Source organism: Strigops habroptila, chromosome 7 (genome assembly GCF_004027225.2).
Source record: "Strigops habroptila isolate Jane chromosome 7, bStrHab1.2.pri, whole genome shotgun sequence".
Classification (NCBI taxonomy): Eukaryota; Metazoa; Chordata; class Aves; order Psittaciformes; family Psittacidae; genus Strigops; species Strigops habroptila.
Genome location: NC_044283.2, coordinates 67,080,718 through 67,103,744, shown reverse-complemented (window position 1 = coordinate 67,103,744; position 23,027 = coordinate 67,080,718). Strand labels below are relative to the sequence as shown.

At 36.2% G+C, this 23,027-nt stretch overlaps 1 long non-coding RNA gene across 3 annotated transcripts; it reads right to left on the bottom strand.

Annotated features, from left to right (window-relative positions):
- Window positions 1-667: 667 nt before the first annotated feature.
- LOC115610852 lies at window positions 668-23,027 on the bottom strand. 3 transcript variants are annotated; one of them, XR_003992359.1, is made up of 9 exons: window positions 22,922-23,027; window positions 19,726-19,825; window positions 19,020-19,078; window positions 16,810-16,875; window positions 11,989-12,264; window positions 11,789-11,885; window positions 7,734-8,406; window positions 5,128-5,195; window positions 668-1,787 (listed from the first exon to the last, which is right to left on the bottom strand). It is a non-coding gene; the product is annotated as an uncharacterized LOC115610852 (long non-coding RNA). The 3 variants fall into 3 exon arrangements; XR_003992361.1 differs by having other exon boundaries at window positions 668-1,694; XR_003992360.1 differs by lacking the exon at window positions 668-1,787 and adding an exon at window positions 4,971-5,027.

The window sequence follows — 23,027 nt, the reverse complement described above, 5'->3', positions numbered from 1 at the left end:
GAATACAGAATTCAAAGCAACTACTGTAGCAGATTTATGCACATTTTTTGCCGGTTTATTTCCAAACCTAACTGAGTATAATACTTCAAGGTAAAATCCCTGCCTTGGATTACGATGGATGCAGTTCATAAACTTGCAATCAGTTGAGGTTTTGTTAAAATGACTCTCTTTATCCTTTTATATAAATGAAATAAGAACTCACTAGCTGCACTTGTATTTTGCAGACTAGCAAGCCAATAGGTAGGCTTTCCAATAGGAAAGCCTTTGGAAAAGACCACGAAATGCATGCGTGGTGCTGAGGAACACCAAGTGGTATTCAGAGGATGATGGACCATAGACCAAGCACTGCAGAAGAGAACTTTTTTCTCCCATATCCCTTCTGTTTCTTGTTCACATCTCATCAGAGCCCGAGAGGTTCTAGTAGTCACATCAGTTACTAGTGGCACTGAAACTGGAAGGGATGACACCACGCTTTTTCTTCAGCTACAACCCCTACTCCCATTTTAGGAATGCCCTGCTGCTGGCCACAGGGAAAGGAGCAAACCTAAGGAGCTTTTACAGAGATGCTATACTACATGCAGCCTAGATGTTGTCAATAAAAGACCTCTGCCATAGTAAGTGTCTTGCAACGTCTTTCTTTTGATGAACGTGCTTGCTTGGTAGACCTTTCTGCAGAGGTGGCTGCAGCATAAAGCAACTGGAGAGCAAAATGTTCTCCTAATGGAGAATAATGCTACTTCGATGGTAGGGCTTGCAATTAATTTTAAAAGTGCACTATAAATTAAGTGCTCATAGTTTTGAAGTGTAGTGCAATTCAGATGTTGGGTGCTCTAAACTTCTTGAGCTTTAATTACCCAACCACTACATTCATTCAAAAAAAGAAAAAAAGAAAAGGAAAAATGATATTTCTGTCATGGGAGAAAACAGTTGAATGTGTTTAGATGAATCATTTAATATCTGTCAACAAGTGATTACCAGATCTCAGAGGCAAAAATCATCTAATTGGCCCTTAGCATTCAGAAGCGGTTGAGTGATGGGGAGGATACTGTTACAAAAATATTGTCACATATTATCTTAATAACTAAATTATGTAAAATTTATATGACATTATTTTGAAGGCAACATGCATAACCATTTATTATTCAGAACGCGAGGTGAAATGAGACAACAACTAATGCCCACAACAAACAGTGCTCTTCATACATTAATACCGATAAACTGAAGTAGTCAGGCTAAATCATGCCTCGCCTTGTCTATATAAGCCAACTGGCACCTCTTATGTTGTCCTAATACACCACAAAAGCAAGCTTCTTCAGTGGTTTCATTACATCTACATTAATTTTGCAGCACATTTTGTATTTCCATTATGCTTAGAATTATACAAAGACAATGTTTATTAGTTCATGTGAAGTTACCTTTCAAACCTAATGATACAGTTGATGTTGGAGGGAGAACACATATGAGAACCTTCTCCTCACAATCTTGCTAAGATTCTTTTGCAGGATGCTGTAAAATCAATACACCACCATTATCATAATGCAGCCATTTTCTGTGCATTCTTCCTGTGGATGGTCATATCTCTTTCCTGTTAGGATTGTATCCTCCTCTTCTGCTTCACTGCTGCTGTGACCACATTTTTCTGTGCTGTAATGTGGGCGAGATGAAACCGCTTTCTACTTGAAGAAAGTTTTCCTCTGTTGACCATAATAGAAGCTAAATAACTTGTCTGGGTTAGAAATTCTAATGCAGACTTCTAATGCAGAGGTTAACTCCAGGGTGGCATAAGCCTGGAAATCATTATATAAAAAAAGGTCATCTAGCATCGGACTAGTATTTTGTTGCAGTTTCTCACACCTGCCACTGTTTATTCAAGATCCTAAGGCAGTAAAATTATTATGGTTTCATTTATACTATTCTTAGTTTTGATCCCTTTCTACATACAGATATCAGTCATTATCTATAAATATACAAGCCCCATACAGAAAAATTACGTTCCTACAATCACAAACCCAGTTCAAATTCTTCTTGTTACAGAGTTTGCCATCACAAGCCTGAACTTACCTCCTCTGCCCCCTCCTCCCCAAATCTAGAATTAGTGGGTCAGATCCTGATGTCATTTAGACACAAAACTTCTGTGAGATCAGTCTGAATTGCAGAGCCATGTGTGGCACAGATTTATTAAATTTAGATGTGGTATTCCCAAATGGTTCCTTCATTGCTGTCTGTGTGCAGAAATTGGCCTAATTTTCTTCTCACTGGTTCCACAGTAACAGAAGAGTATCTTCCTTGACGCTGGCATAATGCTAACATAAATAAGATCAGTACTAGACCAGCTGCCTCTTCTACGGTGTGAAGAAACCCAGATTGCATTTGTACTTGATTTTTAGAGAGAAAAATATGTCAAGATTCAGAATCTATGATTTCTTCTTCTTGTCCAAAGATTAATTCCATACATTATTAATTGTAAATGCAGTATTTCTGGGTAACAGTTGATATTTAAGCTCATATGGGTTCTTGGAAGAAAGGGGCCTATTTAGAACAGAGTCTTAATAGTTAATCAGAAAATTGAAATCATAGGTGTAATCTTTTGAACACAAAGCTATAAACTAATATTTAAGATCAAATATCAGTTGATTTGGATTTGTTTATATGATCCATAATAATCTACATTAAGAAAATTCATCAAAAACTTTATATAAATATGTATGAATATATAAATGCATGCTTGTTTGTTTCTAGTCTTCTAGTTTTCCACAGAGTATATACACAGTATGTAACTTGGTTTTAAATGGTTCTTGGTTTTTCCACAGTATTATTTTCACATTCCTGCAAAAAATTACTGAAGTAAGATCCATTATATTCTAATGTAACTATAAATTCATGTACATACACAGAACATACTCTACTATCTGAAATTCATATTTGTGGGGTAAAAATATGTTCAAAATGTTCAAAAAACTATTGCTGGTGTAAGTGCTGGTCCAAGGATCAGACTGGAGTTCCTTCCAACCAACATTTTTATGATTCTTCCATAGTTTCTCATGAGCTCAGCTGATCGTGGGAGAAGGTGCCATAAAAGCAGCAGAAATACTGTAACTGCTGACAGGAATAGCTATAGCTGCATACTTCTGTCTCCCACAGCTGAACAGTTTGTGTAGATGTCAGATAGAGAGGCTCAACAGTTCTAGGTTTTCTACTATAGCTAACGCTAGAAAACACAGTAAAATGAGGAAGTTGGAAACATGCTGCTGCTTGTTTTCAAAATAAATATTTTACTCAAAACGTATCATAAATGTTAAATCCCACAACATCAAGATCCTGAAAAATAATATTTCCTTCTCAAAACACTGTAAAAGGAATCACAAACATCAAAACATTCTACGCTGAAGAAAAACAGGTGAATTGCAACAGGGTTGCAATATGTAAGAAATGCAGTGAGGTGTCTCAATCCCCTTTTTCATAGAGTCGGTACTGTCTCAATCTAAAAGATCTATCTTGGAATGGATGTTTGTCATTGCCTCCCAAACCCCACCAGACGCTTGATATGCAGTTTGTAATTTTCTAGAGCAGAAGGGATAAAATCAAAACTGAAGTGAGTCACAAATCTTAATTTAATTTTTTTAATAGCATAATTTTCAACAGTGATTATTTCATGCTTTCAAATTAATTTGAATATAGCTGAGTTTATGTTTCAAGTTTAACCCTCTCTACATTCATTTCTTAGCATTTTTGTGATGTGGGTACAAGTATACCAGAGATGTGAGGATGGGTTTGAGGTTTTTTTTTCCGTATTAGCTGTTTTATTTGTTTGATTTCTACATTTATCAATAAATGTCAAGGCTGTCATTATGCTAATTCAGAACACTGAATTTTTAACCTGGGTTTGATAAGGAGGAAAATGTTAAGCAACTATTAGGAGGAGGGAAAGTAAAACAAGAAAGCCTCGTAACAATATGAAATAGTTTTTCTACTGACTGAATTCCAAGTATTGTTTAAATGAGTCATAGAAGTTTTGTATCTGCTTTCAGATATGAGTGTGATGCAGAGTACTGCTGAGAGAATGAACTCCTAGAACAAGTGGCTTGGGTCCATAGATAGTTGACGATCTCTATGACAGCATCTTTAGTAGCAGTTTTATGTACCCCCCCCCCAAAAAAAAATGTTCCTGAAGAATATTCAATTAATCTTTAAAAATTTTCATCTGAGCAGGTAATATAGGCACAGAGAACAATATTAATTTGACCAGACAGAGTTGCCAAGGGTATTACTTCATTTCAGCTAGTCAAAAATCACCATATGATTACGTGAAATTAAAAAAAAAAAGAAAAAAATATGTAAGGTAAGATTCAGCACATCTTAAAATAGATACCTAAAATCGGTCAGATGATCTGCACCCCAAAGAACGTCTTCATTGACTGTAAATTAATTTGAGGATGACAAGCTCTGCTGTAATGTCTGCACCACAGGCAGCTAAGCTTAGGTGAGATTAATTAATCCTCATGACACAAACTTTGCCCCTAAGTCTTCAGATAGCTTTGCTTTGGATGATCACTTTTACTGAATGCAGAGACTTGACAGCAGAATTACCCATAAAATGGTTGCACACGCAATTTTGTATTGCTAAAACACACCACAGTGGGTTGGGGTGAGTGTAATACCAGAATGTTTTAACATGGTCCCTCCAGGCCAGCAGCCACCTTCCCAGGAACATTCTGAACACCATCACCCTTGGTGGATAGCCACCTCCCTTCCCTCAACTTCTTTCCTTAGTATTAATGTCTAGTCTAGTGGAAGGTGTTTCTGCCCATGGTGGGGGGGTTGGAACTAGATGATCTTTAAAGTCCCTTTGAAAGCAGAACATTCTATGATTTCATGTTTTTTGTCACGTCTGTGCCTTTTTTCTCGCACCTGTTGCTGATTCCATGTCTTTGTTTTAAATCGTGACTAACTGTAATCAAATCAGAAACTCACCTCCATGCTCGCTCTCCCTGATGTACTTTCATTAAAACTGCAGCATGTGGATCTGACTTTGGGACAGAATAAGGAAGAATCTGTAAAGTGTCCTTATTTCAGCATTTGTTTTATCTTGAGAAATACATTTTGTCTAATCAATTGCTCTATACACACCTCAGCACTCAGAATTTTCCTCTTGTAACTTCTCCGGACATTGCTGCTGTCTCAATTTTATTAGATCTCTGTAGAAATGAAATAGTGACTGTTTAGTTATTTTCAATATAACATTAATTTCAGATACTCTAAACCTTGGTCTATTGTAATATATCTGAGCTCCTTGACCCAGTTTCCTGTTTATTGCAGCTTAATTATTACACTGCTCACTAACCAGACAGCATGGTTTCAATTCATTTTTCAGTATTAAGATTGCTTGCAACAGAATTATGCTAAAATTAAATCGTAGTAACTCAATTTTTGCTTCTAGTCATTTGGGAGGGGTTTTTTTTGTGTTGGGTTTTTTGTGAGTTTTTTTTTTTCTTTCTTTTTTTTGATAATTCATTAAGAATTAAATTATGTTTATTTGCTCAAAACATCCCACTGGTCATTAATATCTTGAAAAATAATACTACTCTTAATATCCTACCCTCACCTCTGGAGAATGAGTCCTTATTCTAGGTGAATTTCTTCTACTGTTTTCTAACCCTGGAAGTTACAGTCACTTTCTTCTGCCCATTTTTCTCTCAATTCCCATCAAGGAAGCTGAATTTTGGTTTTGAAGGAGGGACCTGGGCTAAATTACTATCATAGAAATGCAGTGTGCACAGTAGTAACAGACAAATCTTGGAAGAATTTGGATATATCAGATATTTGAGCTTTGCTTCAATGGTTTTTCTTTTAATGAACCCAGTTCTCATAGAGTCATAAAATAGTTAAGGTTGTAAAGGACCTTAAGATCATCTAGTTCCAATGCCCCCTGCCATGGGCAGGGACACCTCACCCTAGATCATGGCAATAGGATATTTTAAACCTTTGTGTCAAAGGCTTTTGGCCTCTGCTTCAGTTTGTTAGTTAACTATTTATGAAATTTGGATAGATATATATTTCATATATATATATGTTCATATATGTTCAGACTTTAAAACAAGTTAAGACTGTTTTATAAAGGCCCTTGTCATTTAGTTGTTTGGTTTTGTGAGTGTTTTGGGTTTTTTTTACAGAAGGCACAGTTTTTCTTCAGGTATTACTAGAAAGAAAAATGTTCCGGAACATATAATGTGTTACCCAGTCCTTTCAACTTTTGTAGTATTATTTTATTTACAGATACCATCTTGTTATAGACCTATGAAAACACTTTTTTCCCTCTTAATAGTTGTTCTTGATTTTCTGTTCTTGTGTTCCATTTTTATTCTCTTGACTTTGTGCCCTAGGTGCCTTGCCTTCCCCTCTGTCTTCTTGTTGGGTTTTTCTTTCAATCAGATACATTCTTCCTCTGGCCTTGTGGAACCCACTCTTTGTCCTGTACTAAGATCTGCTTTTTAGCCTTTCAATATAAACATTCATTTTAACTTGCTCATAGACACTGTCACTTACTCTTACTTTTTCATACTAACCAATATTGAAATGGTCTCTATAAATGGTCTCCAGTTATGGAGACACTCAGACACTTGCTACCATCCTCACATATTCACCAGGAGAGTAAAATATGTTTCCTATTATCCTACTCAAGAACAGAAAAGGGTTGCCAAATCCGCCTTCCTCCTGGGACAGAGATCCCAACTAGGGCTCCCTGTGCCTGAGTTGCTGTCAGATGCTCAGGGAAGCCTGACATCTCACTTCTTCTGGAGTTTACCACAAAGCCCATCCATCCCAGCTTGCCAAGTCAGCCAGGCCATTTTAGCATGACAGATGTTGTTACTGCCAGCTTTTCTTTTAAGAAACTGGCCACATATGAGGTGTAATTTTGTTTTTCCAGCTGTGTTGGAAGAGCAATAAATTACTATAGAGGTACTGGCAGCCAGGAGTCAGTAACGTCCTAAACTGGCTGTTTCTTGTACAGTGTAATAAAACTTTGATGAGGATGAATTCCAATTGTAAATTTATCGTGGCCTATTCAAGATAAAGGGGAAGAACAGAGCTTTTTAAAAGCATATCAGTTCTAAAGGTAGGCATATTGCATTTTGGTATGAATTAAAAGAGAACTGGCACATTCTTCTCTTTTTTGCATTATTATGCTCATACTTTAAGTAATACTTTGATTGATTATTTACCTACTATTCAGGACCTCCAAGGTAACTACAGGTAGGCCCCTCAGAAGACAGAAGTTCTACTTCATCAGACATATTTAAAATACAAGAAAATACACCCACTTGGTAATGCAGTTTTTTGAACCTAAAACTAAAGGAGAAATATTTACATGTACTACAGAGAGAAAGTTTATAAACAGATTTAGCAAAGCTGAAATAATGTACGGCTTGACACGTATGTGATTAAAATTTATTGTACAAGACATAACATAGCAGCAAAAGTAAAACTCAGAAAAACATGCTATAGGCAACTGCTTTTTTTTAATGTATATTGTCCCATAATTTTTCCATGACCAATCAGCACACTCCCACCACTGTCCCCTGCATCTATCTTCCTTCTTTTCTCTCCTGTCCTTCTTTCTTCCCTTCCTTCTTCTCTCCTTCTCTCCACCTACCCTATCTCAGTTTTCTCCTGCCATCTGTATTCACTCCCCCAATTTCACTTTAGATTTGTTAAGAACCACTTAAAGCACTTACCAGCTTTCTCTCAGAAGTAGAAGGAGCACAGTCATTCACTGTAGTGCTTGGTAGGAGAATTGCAGGTCGTTTAAGAGAACAAACCAAAGATACCAAGTCACAGTACCTGTTGCAATTGGAGGCAGTACTGGCTAACAATAATATTTGGCTTGCTAAGCAGAAGGTAGGGGCCAGTTTGCTTGTTGCACCTGCCTATGCCTATACCAGGTTGCTGTACACCAGCTGGAACAATCCTTAAGAAAGTAAATAATTGTGTCTGTAAGGTTATTTAAGAACTTTAAACACCAAGATTTAAAATTTCTCATGTGAGCACAGATGGAAACAATGCTGTCACTGCAAAGGTTGCCATTAGAAACAGATTGAGCCCAGTAATCAGACTGGACTACTAATGGCTACGAGTACACTTTGCCTAACCAGTACTGGCAGGATGCTTTCCTTACAGTGATAAATGTACAAGCTGTGACTTGCATTTCATTTCCAACTTGGCAGGCTAAAACAGTCTGCTAATGAATGAAGACATCTTTAAGCATGCAGTAGTATGCCAACAGCAGTTGGTAATCCTCCATATCCATCTTATTTCATTCCATTTACAATTCCACTTGTAATCAAGCAACGAATAAACTACTGATGCTTGGCCAGCAATACCCACTTGACCTTAGAAAGTGTTTGAAATCTGCAAAAAAAGCAAAATATGCTTGTCACTGGTATTGCTTACATTTTCACTTCAGCGTGCAGACAAGCAGTGCATTTGAAAGTCATTCTGAAAATCAACTGCAGCAAACTCAGTCAAAACTTCTTTCATTACTAAACACAACATACCAAAAGAAATGAACCTATTGGAAGTGGTTATTAAGAGTATCATTCAGCATGAGATGTTTCTGATACGGCATATAACAGAGTACATAAAAAAACAATAACATAATTTCAATAAAACCCAAAGATTTTTTCATCATGATATTGCCACTAAAGAGGCTGAATTCTACAGAAAGCTGGAAACTTTTGGTTGTATATTTCTCAATATTAAAGGTAAAACTGTTTTTCTTATTTTGTATTAAGAAGAAAGCAAATCAGAGAAAATAAAGATACAGTAAGTTTCAGTATTCAGTCACTGCTTAAGATACTTTCTCTTCTCCTTAAGCATGTATAATCTACTACAGGCAAAAATAGAAGTATTTCCCCATTTCTTCTTCTGCCTTGAAGGAACTGAGCTGCTGCCATTCATTAAATGTCAGCTGTTTTCTGACTAGAGGAAATAATTTAGTAATAATTACCGCTGCTTTTCATCTTACAGCGCAACTCAATTTCAATACCTTTCCTGTAATTTCTTTATTATTTCTTCCCTTTTTATAACTCACTTAATTAAATAATGATCAGTGAAGAATCACTGGTTTTCCAGTTCTTTATGATCTCCTTTGAAACTTCCACAACCCTACTGTGACCAAAGAACCTTAAGTGATATTGCAAAGTTCATCTTGCATTTGCATTGCAGTACTTAGTTTAATTGAAATACCTGAAGCACCAAAAAAATGTTACAGAAGAGCTTATAGCACATGAAGTGAGCTCTTTCAACACACATCTGATAACTAGCAATGAGAAAACCTCCCCACCCCTTCAAACTTCAATGAAATACAAAAATTACAGCAAATCAACACTTAGTCCTTAAATATCAGTTCTGCAGGGAACTCATATACTTGCATTGCAAATTCATTGCTTCGAAGTAGATTTTAATCTTTGTTATAAAAACACCATCTATTCTAGGAATTTTTAAAGCATCTTTACCATAACAGACCACTTGGAGGTCATGTAAGTCATGTACATTCTGTGAATTTGAAATTTCAAATACAGATTATTTGATGTTTATTGGGCATAATACCACATTTATCACCTTCAAGATGAGTAATGTGTAAATGGGTATGATCAAGTGTTTGTTTAAGCTTTCAGATAAAATAATTACGTCCACAGTGAATCAAAGGTGTCTACCAAACTGTTCACTAAATTATTTATCATATCTCTGACTAGCTTTTATTGCACATCTAGTAAAAAACATTATTTTAACTGCAACATCTTTGAAGTATGAGCAAGTAACTAATTACTACGTAATACCTAGAACCAAAGGTAGTTAATATGCCAAAAAAGTTTTTAGCATTCCTGGCATAATCATGCAAAAAGATTTCATTGTTCTTATTTTCCTTGGCTAAGTGAAAAAAAAAAAAAATATATATATATATAAATCAGTGTGTTGTCTATCTCTTATTAACGCTTTCCTCAGATATCTTGGGGTGGGGTGGTATTAGGATATGAAGAGTAGAGTAAGCGCAGCATCTGAGATTGCTCCCATTTGGAGGTGGAGGTGTGCAGTGCAGGTCGGTGCTGGCCAGGATGCTGGGCCTGAGCTGAGACTCACCAGGTCCCCCTCTGAGCTTTGCTGCTAGGAGCAGCAGAGTGACACTAATGCAGGCTCCAGCACTCTCGTGTTAGGTAATTACACTTTGTTGCTCCATTTCCCTTCTCCACGCACCTAGCTACACTGCTCCCAGCCAGCCTCCGCAGCCATAGAAGTAACAAGACCTCTGACGTGCTATCCCCATGGCGCTTACGGAGACCTCATTACGGTCGCACTTTGCTGCACCATTTGAAGCATCTGGAGGTAAGGAAAAAGCCTCAGGCGTAGACACAACAGATAGGAGGGTGATAATATCCTGCAAGCTACCTGATGAAAAGCAGCAAAAGCATGGGGCACTACACTAAAAATAAAAGTCATGGATAAACCAGAACTATGACTCATGCAAACTCAAACTGGACTATTTTTAAAGGTTACAGTTAGTTCAGAAAAGAGCTGTTAGTCCCTACATCTGTCCTTAGTTCATGAGCAAATCTGAACAGCTTTCTTAACTGCTAGAAGTCTGTTTCTCCCCTCCGTAGTCTCACAGCAAGGATCAGTTTTTGCCTAGCTTCTTTCTCTTCCCAGATGTCTTTCAGATAAAAAGACACCCAAGCAGTAACAAGACTAGAGCTTTATTCCCCCCATTCTTTCTCACTTGCCAGCAAAACTTGTAAATTTTTCAAAAACACGCTTTAATTGAAGGTGGATAGAAACTGTTATGGATGAAGGTACCACCAGATAGCTAACAGAATTAGGATCTTCATAACTTAATCTCCCCCGATAAGAATTCTGATCAGTGCTCATAATGGAGAATCTTGCTATAATTGTGAGTTTGGCTTGGTAAAGCAGTGGGTTTGTATGCAGCTGAGGAATAAGGTTCAGTGTCAAAGTTGAACTGTAGAAAAGATTTGTCTATCTTAATATCTAATACAGGGTAGGTGGTAGCTATTAATACCAGTTTTATACATAAAAAAAATAAAATCTTTAAAAAGTAGCACTACTCACACCTACACATAATGCCATTAGCTGTTCAGTCCTTCAGAACTGATTTTTGTTAAAATGAACGAGACAGAAAATAAGGATTTATTTCTTGTTATGTTCAGAGTCTTTCCTGTTTTTCAGGTGTGAGCCTGGTGTGACATTTAGTAAATCTATTGATTCATTACACCGCTAAGAAGACACATTCTGCTGCATTCAACAACCCTTAAAGTTTTGATCCAGATTCCTGGGGATACTGAGGAGATGATACTGATGGAGAGAGCAAGAGAAGGAGACAGGGAGAACTAACTAGGAGGTAAAAAAAATAATTCATTTTCATCAATAGGAATAAAAATATCAGATTTTAGCAAATGTATCAGTTTAAATGCAGTTTGTTCTACGGAAATGTATATACCTCTAAATTTAAATACAGTTCTAGCTCTGGCTATGTAAATGCATTTTTGTTCTATAAAAGAGAAAGTTTGGAATTTGTTATTATACAGCTTCTGCAACTTACTGATAAAAAGCTGTCCATCAAAAGGGTTGGTGATGCAGACATAACTCACTGGTGAGCTATTAACAACACAGATTGATTACATGAAGAGTGTAGAAAGATAGCTTATCGTTGTGCTGGAGAATTTTATATGACTGGAAAAGTGAGGGGAGTTTGGAAAAGACTTTTGCCTTAAACTACCTTGAAACAAGCTTGAAATGGATCACTCCACCCAGGTTTTCCTTCATGGACTTGCAGTGTTGACTTCGGTTGTATCAGTTAATCTCTTTGAACTTTTCTAACAAAAGGAAGAGAATAATAAGATATATTTAATGTTAAATTTTAAAGACTTTTTAAAGATTTTTTTTTCATGTATAAAACTGGTGTTAATAGCTACCTACCCTGTGTTAGATATTAAGATAGACAAATCTTTTCTACAGTTCAGATAGCTATAGTCTGACGTGAATTATTCAAGGAGGTTGTGGAATTTCCATCAGTCATGAGCGGTTTTAAAGAACATATATTAGCAAACATCTATCCGCACAGAGACAGGTGTGGCTGATCCTACTTTTTGGCAGGAGAGTTGACTTCCCAAGCTCTATTCCAAATATTGTGTTGCTTCTGTGGCCTTTGTCCTGGGACCGTAGCAAGAATCCATGGCTTCAGGTATTTCTGACCTTTGGGGAAGAAAGTATATTATGAAGTCAATATTCCTCAACAAATAAATTTTTCTTTTAAGGTTAACATTTTCCTGTGATTAGTAACAGCATCTTCTGTGTTGCCTTTATAATGTATAATGAGCTGTGAAACCTTAACTAATCTATCAGTTAAGAATTAGCATTTTGAATTGAATTATTGTCTTAATTTTCCTTTCTGTAAATTTACTAGCACATTTGATATATGCTGTATATGCATATTTAAGAATCAAATTTGGCAGGTCTTATCAAGAAAATAGAAGAAGTGGAAGTGCCAAAGTGAAATCAACCTTATCCCCTCCATTTTTCTTTCTTCTCCACATATTTTCTACTATGTTTTTTGTAGTAAAAATGTAGTATAGACTACGTTTAGTATAGATTACATTTGTAGTAAAAATGTAGTATAGATGCCCTTTAAAATGCAAATATGTTGACAAAAAAAAAGCTTTGTATCATGGCTTAAGTTTAGGTTGGAAAGCAACAAAAACTGCAAATTGTACAGGGTATTCACAAGGAAAAGTGGTTTTAATGAAAGCTGGGGTATTCTCAGTTATCATAAAGTTAGCATTCATTATCAATTTACAAAATACTTGTTTATTTACATCATTAACAACTGCCATAATTTGATGCTGCTAGAATGTTTTCTCAGATAAATCTTCCATTTGGAGATTTTATTGTAAATGGATTCCCAAAATGTATTTGCTGACTGAATGATAAACATAGTCACAATGGGAAAATTAGCCTCAAACTGACATAATTTTCATTTAACAAAAGTTTGTCATTATTTCTGTTTTAGCTTCCACTTGGTACATAAACATGAAAAGAGGAAACCTGCTGAGTGTTTAAATATTTAACAAAGAAAAGTGGTGGAACACCAAAGCTATCTATCAAGGTCTGATGATTTTCAGAAGTAAAAGGTAATATCTAGGTTAGAAGAAAGTGGAAAGTTATTGAGAACCACTTTGTGCTTTCTATTTTCAATGAATCTTGGATGGGTGTGCATTTTAGGCACAGATCCATCACAATATTTTAGCTTAGGGCTATGCCATTTTGATTAAAAATACAGATAATTCACACACACATAAAAATAAGAAACTAATACTGAAGCTAAACCTGATACTATGTATAATCTTTGGGTTCTCACAGTGGTTATGTCCAGTCAAGCATAATTTTAAAAGGATTCACTAATTCTCTAAACTTCCCTTTCAACAATGTCTATTACATTAGGATACTATTGAGAAGTCCAGGCATCTAGGGTACTCCCTTTGGTTTTCCTGGAGGCCATGATACCTGTTGGTATTTGCTCCAGTAAAGGTTCAAACATGTTTAAACTAAGAGAAAACAATTTCTTTCTGCTGTGTAGCTACCTAGTCAAGTCTGCATCCTTGCTTTGGTTTGGATGTCTCTTACACATTGCAGGAGGACAATTAAATCTCTAATAGTAAGATTACAGTAGGATTCACGAAAATTTAGTGCACATGGTTAAGGAAACAATTAGAAACTGTGATGGTGGAAAACTGTGCCTCAAATATGGATCCCGTCAGAGGCAGATGGGAATCAGGATTCACTGGGAGACTGCCTACTGCAGCAAAAGCAAGGTGACTTAACTTACCTGGACTATTTTTACTCAGACACAGCCTGACCCATTTAGTACTAGGCAGCTTTCCAGTTAATTTAATTCCAAGCCTATGCCCTGGGCTTATCTGTAAAAGACCTGGGTTCACTCTCTTTGCTGCTTGAGAAGATCTGAATTCTTCTTACCTTCCAGGAGAATATCCCATAAGATATTCATGAGGGAGGAAAATGTTCCCCTCCTCCCATTTCAGCCTGAAAGCTGTTCCACTTTGCAATAACTAATTAAATATTCAGTGCACCAAAAAAAGACTAAACTTGAGAGCAATTCCTTAGCCAAGGGCTATGAGTACCCCCCCTGAAGACGAAGAGCCACAAATCCAGTTCTTGCTCCACTGAAAACCTTGACATGGTAATCAGGGAAACAAGAACTAAAGTATTTGTTCTCAAGAGAGTGAACTACTCTACACAAAGAGATCAAAATAGGACACATCTTACTTCCCTAGCCAGGATAGTAGTTCTTTTAGAGATACGCATGAGATGTTTTGATTAATCTCTTCATGCAAAACTAAGACTTGACAGTAGGACTCCAGCAAGTAGACATGAAGTTTATTCCACGCATTCTGAGCTTGAATAACATATTGAGACATAGAAGCAGGCAAAGCAAAAGTCCTTGCTGTGAAGACCGAGGTGCTTCTGCCTGAATGCAGAATATTTATCCATTTACCCATTTACTTGCAGTGTAAATATGGTTATATCGTTTAGAAAATGAATTATTTTACTATTTAAATAAATTATTGAGGGGGTTGAAGGTTTCAAACCTTAAGGGCTATTGTTTGCTTAGGGCAAAGTAACACAAAATGTTTAATTCTTTTATTATGTAGCATTAATAACTCAGTGATAATAATTAACATAGAAATATGGCCTATCCTGAAAGGATAAAATGCTTTGTTAATTGGTTAACTATAGTAATGATTAATAATAAATAAAGGCAGTCATATTTCTTTCCTAGGGATATCATATCTGTCCTTTTAGCAATTCATAATGGACCTCTGGGTTACTTGTTCTAATTAGTGGGTTGAGACACTCTTATTAAACATGTGCTAAGTAAAACTAAATCGTATTATAAGGCAGTATGTACTTTATATGGCATATATCATGAGAGACATTTCCAGCAGTAGACTGGCTAGACTCTCAGAGGTACTTCAAAATAGAATTGACTGAGAAAACCACAGAATTGTATGGCATTGTAGCCATTTGTACCCAGAAGCTCTTTTTCCTTGCTCCTGTGCTTACAATTACTAGAGTTTTAAACTAAAAAGCTTAAGAAATCATGACCAGGGAAGCTGTACAGCACTACACATACACTACAGAACTTTCATTGTTGAAAAGGAAAGTCTGTGGCCAAATCTTAAAAGATAGTAATTTTTTTTAATTTTTTTTTTTTTTGACCAAAGTCATAAGAGCAACCCAGAGTTCTCAGGGTATATGGGTCCTACTAAAGAAACACCTTTTTGCTGGTATGTTTTGGCACCAAGAAACTGCCAGTCTGGGCCGTGCCTAACCTGCTTGTGTATTACAGATCAGTTTTGTGGATATATTTGCAACGTTAAGTTGTTAGAGTCTGATATGAGGATGAATATGACACTAGTCTTCATATTGGAATAGCTAAATGTGATGTCCAAGTTGATTGATGCATGTGTTGTCTTAACTGCAGCCTTCCACGGTGAAATGAAGGAGCCATAAAGGAGGGAGAGAGAGGAAAAAAGGAAAGAAAGGGAAAGAAAAGAGAACCCTTTACTTAGGGATTAGTTTTTCGTTAAAATGCTTGCCTATGGCAAGAGGAAATCACAGAGAACTTCAAGGATAACAGTCTTTCTAGTGGTTGGATTTTTCTGAGCTCCCTTTAACTATTACTCATGATTAGGGGAATTTATTTATATGACAGAAAATACATTATTTAGTGGTTATGTGGCTGGAGTTTAAGTGACTGACAACTGGATTTTTTTCAAGACTTGGACAAAAAATTGTAGGAGCTTATCCAGGAGAAGGGACTACCTACCTACTTCATCAGCTACTCTACTATTCTGCAAATAGCAGAAATCATCATTTCAAAGTATTCTCATTCTCAATTTTGATAGATTATTCAGTTTTGCAAAGTGGTTTTACAATCGTGTTTTGCTTTTACCCCTGATTTTTTTCTTTTATAAAGGTTGCTTTTGAGTAGGAAACTATTGGTTTTTCTTGAGAGGTCCACTGGAGTAAGTAAGTTTCCCAGATCTGGGGAAAAGAGGGCAGTTAGTTTATGTTTTGTATTCTTCCCTTCAGAGTAAAGGGAAAGCTATTGTAGAAGAGGCATTACAACTTAAACTTTGAGAGATCGTCATCTTCAATCCTAACTGTTTCTATGAACAAAGGTTTATTAGATTCATTCCCTTAGTTCTGTGTAAGTATGATGCTGAATTGTAAATCCTAAATATTTTTCTTTTTGATAGAAATTAATTAATTTATTTTTCGACTGAAAATTAGTATTGTCACACTTATGTTTGATTGACTTAGTGTTCACTGCTCATTCTGTAATGTGACACATGAAATAATAGTTCAATGTGGCTTGATCATTTCAGAGTACTTTGTAAAGGTGCTGAACATAATCCCAATTCACCAAAAACATTTGACCGTGAAAACAAAACCACTTTTAAATAAGGAAGAAAACAACTACTTCTGTACTTAAGCATTTTGAAGGCTACTTAGAGACAGAAAACACAGAAACACACCACTTTCCCCAACAAACAACACTAATACCTGCTTGTTTTAATAGAAGCCATACCTAAAAATGTATTTTAAACTGAAATGAATGCTTAGGAATTTCAGGAGTTAAACTCTAATATTTTTTTTAATAATTTTTTTTTCGTATGTTGCCATGTTTTATTCTTTGTTTCTTTAGAAACCTGTTACCTAGAAGCAGAAATGTTGAAGCCAATGCTGGAGTGGTACAAGTGGAAATACAGATCTTGAGAAGACCTGAGGAGAACAAAAAAATTAAAATAAAAAATAGAAAATAACAAATAGAAAATAATAAATACAAAATAAATTCTAAAATAAATATTAAATATAAAATGGCTTTCTGAATTTTACTTAAATAATATATGTATGCACTTGTTTAAATGAACAGGTTTTAAATATTAAAGTGGTGCTTCATCGCTCTCACTCCCCATATTTCTTACAGGGTTGAGTAATGAGTTACAAGTGATTTAGAGTTTACTTGATAAAAAAAATCAACCTTAAAAGAGAAAGAATAAGTTGTGCCTAAATAAGAACTGTAGCTAATTAAATATACATAATTTCATTCTTTCATTTTCTTTGGCAAAGCTTCGCAAGACTTAATATTACTTTAATCAGTATATTCAAAATGAAGCAATAAAAATTGAAATTAGGTTTGAAAAATGGAAATTAAGCAAACACTTGCAAAGAATTCTGTTCTTTTGTCAGAATGCCAAAGTAGAATTATGAGTCAACTTTATGAAATTTATTAGAGAACTAGTACAGTTACATGAAAGAGAAAATATGAAATTTTGCTGTTTTAATTATATGCCCAATTTGATGCTATTACAGTAGTTTTTCTTGATTAAAATGTTTAATGGGAACGCTACATAGCACTATCTGGCATATTGACAGTTTGAAGAGTTGAATGAGCCAGCTATTGAGGCCACTGAAGAGCACTCTCATCTTAATCCTGAACACTTTGTTCTTTCTAATGGAAATGCATGTGAAACAGCTGTCTGTAAAAAAAATACCATTGAAGGTAATTTCATCACTCACTGGATGACACAAAAACCTCTTACATATAGTAAGGATTCATTTAGGATGTTCATGACACAATGCAAGGATCTGTAAGAAAACCATTTAAATTCATGTGGCTTTTTCTTCAACTATTTTTTAATCTGTGGATAGCAATAGGGTTCGGGGTTTTCCATTAATTTTAGCATATTTATCTTTGATCTTAGCACCCTAGATAGATATTCATAACAACTGTGCAAAATTAACAATATTACATGGCAAAATTGTAGTTGAAATGCACATAATTTCCTTCCTTAATTACAAAACTCAATAGTGTGAATGTTCTTTTAAAATCTAAATCTTCTGAAAAGTCAGTCAAATATTCCTGTTAGGCTTTTATGCAAGTAAAACTTTTCCTTTGCTTCACAGCAGAAAATTCTTTTCTCTAAATCTATGACATTTTTGACTGTTGAGCAGAAGTCTTCACACCATTCAGCAATTGCCCTCCGTAGCTTAAATGCACCTAAGATACCTTTGAGGCGTTCTCTGAGGATACTAATTTTAGGTGCAGCTCCTACCCAAACATTGTTCCATGCCCAATGCCAAAACACTGCAACTGTGTTTTCCTTATTAAACATGGGACTCTGCAGGCAAGAGAACAAGAAACCTTGGCCCTATTTCAGGTGTTAGAAGATCTTAAAAAAAAAAAGGTGATTGATAGAACAAAAGAGCATTTTGAGTTCTGTTGGGCAAAAGCTGGTTAAACTGGTCACTCACTTTGCTGATACTGTCCCAACACAGTGAATTAAGGAGAGGAACATTCGCTATTCGGGCTAATTGGACTAGTAAAGAACTGCAGTACATAAGAGGAGATGATAAAAGGCCAGAGTTTACTTTGATGGAAGTGTTACATCTTATTACAACGATTAAAAAATCGATTAAAAAAACATTTTCCTTCCCTTTTTTTTTTTCTCTTCAAAAGCAAAGCTAAACCAGCCTGTATATCCTGCAGGATGCAGCTGCTATGGAAATCTGTAAAAATTCATGCACAGTTGGTGTGTGAGTACATGTAATCTCATTAAGAAGTGGCTAGATAAGGGTACTGACTTCAGCATAAATACAGAAACCTGAAACATAGTAGGCATGCAGCTGAGCAGCACTTCACACCTATTTTTCATATATTTAAATCACAGATGAACAGCATTTGCCAAACATTCCCAGATTCAGTTCCCCCACTGAATAGTGAAGGATGAGCAGGAAATCTAAAGCTCCTATTGGAATGCTACTTGTGGGACAATAATGAAGGCTATAAAGGAAAGGAAAGCAGAGACAGAGGACTACAGGACACTCCTTGCTGCAGCAATAAACCACAATGTTCTGTCACACACCTACTTTGAGGACCAACTCCAAAGCAGAGGTTGTCTCCTGGTGTCCTCTTTTTAACTCCCTGTTGAGTACAAGAAAAGTTATCATCAGACTCATCAGACAAAGTGAACTTGGAGGGTGTGTGCATATTCTGTTCTCTCTCACTATCATTTCTTTCTTTCCCGGTTCATTAATTCTGCATATATAAAACTGATTTTTGCCTATTACGCTGACATACAGAAGCCCATCTAATAATCTGTTCTCTTTTGCTCTTCTGAAGTCTATAACATTATCACTTTTCCCCACATTGTCCTCATTTCTGATAATTTTCTAAGCAGCAGTTTTTATCTTTTCCCAGATCCACTTCAATCCTGTATCTGTATGGGTATTTTCAACATTTCCCTGCTAACTATGCCCTCCAAAATAGTAATATGCTGCTCCTGCTCTTCCACAGATGTTAAGGACGACTGGACTAAGCGATGATTCCTGCAGCTCTCTGCTAGCTACAGTACTTTTTGATCATTACCCTTTACTTGTCATTGCCTAATGGCAGAGTTCTCATCCAGCATAATTTTTGAATTATGTTTTCACTTAAGAAATGCTGTATCGAGTGGCTTATCAAAGATCATGTGCAGTGCGTGCAGCTCATGTTCTTCGCCAACTACTGCTTGAATCTGTTTGAAAAGAGAAGTGCCCACCACAAATACCTGCAGGGCGTATTTATCTCACCTGCACTCCAACCCAGATGGAGTTTTGCTGTGCTGGGATCAGGGAGCTTGGCACCAGTCACTGATGCTGTGATGTGGAGCAGCAGTGAAGTAGAACAGAGCTGATGCAAAAAAAAAAAAGAATAGGAAAAAACGTTGGCCATTCAGATACTTCAGGCCTACTCCAGTGCTTTGACCCAAATAACCTGATCTACAAATAGCAAATAACTTCTGCTGTGTTCTAAATCAAAGGGGAAAAATAAGCTATTTGGGTCAGAGCATGCAAAAAAAAGGCCTACCCAAATGACTAGTCTCTCCCAGACACTGGGGTGTGCATATCTTGTGGATCTTTTTAATTTGCAATTTTCCCATGGCTCCAGACAGATGTGTCAAACAGAGCCGAACATTAAAAACATTACCTAAAGCCACAGTGATTTTTAATATCTTCTATTAATACATTTATTTGAAATAATACAACATTCTGTTCAACTAGCAGGGCCTTCCTAAAGGGTCTAAAGCATGTGGATGTGGATGGAGGATTAAAAATAAAACCCTCAGCTTTATCTTGCGATTTCCACCCCATAGATTACTTTGGTCTTCACTTAGTATAATGACATTATCTCTTTCCAAAGTGATCAGAAACATCCTGTCTTCTCTCCAAATCCGCTTCTGTTCACACTGGTGCATTACTCATCACCCCCAAAGGATTTTTTTGAGGCTGTGCACAAGGGATGGTATTGAGAATGAGGAGCTTGCAAGCATAGTGCTTCAGTAGAATACAATCCTTTATAAATTTCCTATTCATTAAGTTCTGCATTCCCAAGGAACTTTAATTCTAAATTTACACTCAGTTCCGAGGACTCAGCTGGATCTGTATCATCACTTACAATGGCACAGTGAGGAAATACCCCATTACTATAAAGAATGAATTAAAGGTGGAAAACTTCCTCAGAAACAACCAAAACTGAAAGCAGTCACCAATTATGTTCTTTAAAGAATCCATTTGTATTTTTTGCCAACTTGGGAGCCATTTGTCAGAGAAAAATAACAGGTCTGGTTATATCCAGTGATGGAAATCACATTTGAAAAGTTCCTGTTTTGTACTAATTCTACTTTGTTCACTTCATTTGGGACTTTTATAAAGGCTGTATAATTTCAGCATATGCAATATAGCAAAAGAAATATATTCTCTAAAACATTTGTTTGGGTCTTATTTGCTTCATTATTATAATCAGGGTGTTCACAAAGATAAATGACAGCAAGAAGCATCCTTGCACATCCCAGAACCTGCTTTTGTATAGTCTTTTATTATTCTTGTTCAGGAGGAGATACGGGGCTGGATGGGAGTTGTTTAGGAAGAGTGAAGAGAGCTTGAAAATTTACCTGTAAGTAAGCAGCTTTTTTGGGAGAGGCAGTAGCCAGAGAGACATGTAGGGAATTCATAAAGGTTAGGGAATACAGGTGACTGGCCCAAGAAAGTCGCTCCACAAAGATTATAATTTTCCCAGTGAAGTGACCTGGGACAAACATTACAGCCATCCAAGTCCTCTCAATTAAATACACCTGGGGGCTCCCGCCCCCATCACAGACCTGCCAAAATCCTGATTTCTCTAACCTGTGTTTAAATAGGTCTTACAGTGATTCCCCTGCACCAGCTGTGATTTATTAAAAGATCAGCTGACCAAACAAGTCAGTCTAGATACCAGTGCAATATATGCCGGCAAAAGTTGTTGTAAAAAGGTGGTTCAAACAGCCTGGACCTTCACAGCATGACAGTCTTCATTTATCCCTACAAAAAAGCCAACCCACACAGTGCCACGACCCCAGCCACCTCTCTCCAGACCCATCTTCCACGGAATAAAAGAAAGACGCCTTTGAGCCCCTTTGCATGTTCACTGGATGCCTGAAGAAATGCAGGACCAGCCCTGCTTTCCCGAGTGCCTTTTTACAGTGTCCATGGCATATAATACTGTGGCACTAACACTTTCTACTTTTTTTCCCCTGCATCTGGTTGCTTGAACTAGAAGGAAAAGCAGCATGTCACACATTTTAAATAAGAAAATACTACATACTAACTCACTGTTTCCTAAGCATAAAAGACTAAGACTATTTACAGCAAGTCCTTAAGCAAAATTGAAAATAACAGCATGAGAAACATCACACCTGGTTGCTTTAATTGGATGAGAAAATTATGTTGCCTGCATACATACATCTCTGCAGTTTTTTTAATCATCACAACATTATTAACTGTTTGGAGCACACTCTGCAAGATGAATGTAGGAAATTTCTGATATTGTGAATTTTCATAATTATAGCGTCTAAAAGTATTATATCCCCCCAAATATTATCTGAATGTCAGGTTCACTGACAAGTGATCCAAAGATGGCAGAGGTATTTCAATCACTGAAATAATTAAAAGCCAGAACGGTGAACACTTAGAAACTGTTGCCCATCTATATGCTTGAAACCTTTTTTGGAAATCCATGAATAATCTTTGCAAGAATGCATATGTAAGAAGAGAAACACATTTTTCAAAAGACAAGCATATAGAACAGCAGGCTCTGATATCTATGGACCTAATATCATTTTCATTAATTACTAGGCAAAATCAGGCCTAATCAGAATTCAGTTTACATTCCTGGTCTGAAGGAAAAAAAAAAAAATCAATAGTTAATAATGTACTTTATTTTTTAATACTAGGAATGTAACTTTCTATCCTGATATTCTGCAGTATACGGAATGTGAATAACTTAGGACAATCTCATTTAGGTTTTATTTTGCATCTATAACACTGTATTTTCTCAGCAGTGTGCATTTTTAAGCGCTTTTGCACATGGGTATACAGGCAGAAGTGGGTCTGGCAATAACTACTGAAGTTATAATTGCATAACATATATGAAACTGCTTTCAGATACCCATAAATTACTGAAAGTTTTGATTTTGTAAATTAGCATTTAATAGAAAAAGCAGCCTTCAATTCAGGTTTAATTTTAAATGCAAGATGAAGTCCTACTTAAGAGTTCATTTAAATGTAGTTCTGCCTGTAATGAGACCTAAGCATGTTTTCCTAATTGGAGCTTTAAGCCCATCATTTAAATCAACTCCATAATGAATTCAGTCCCTTATATTTATTTCATTGCTAAGTTTCAATGGTCTGTGGAAATACTTAGCCATCTCTTCCTCCTGTGACATTTGGTGCCCTTGAGTAACTTACTCACCATTTGTGACCCATTTCCTTCATACTGCAAAATGGATAGCATAGGAATTACGAATTCTTCCATAGCATCATCATCACCATTCAGCGGATGGCTATTCAGCTCCCAG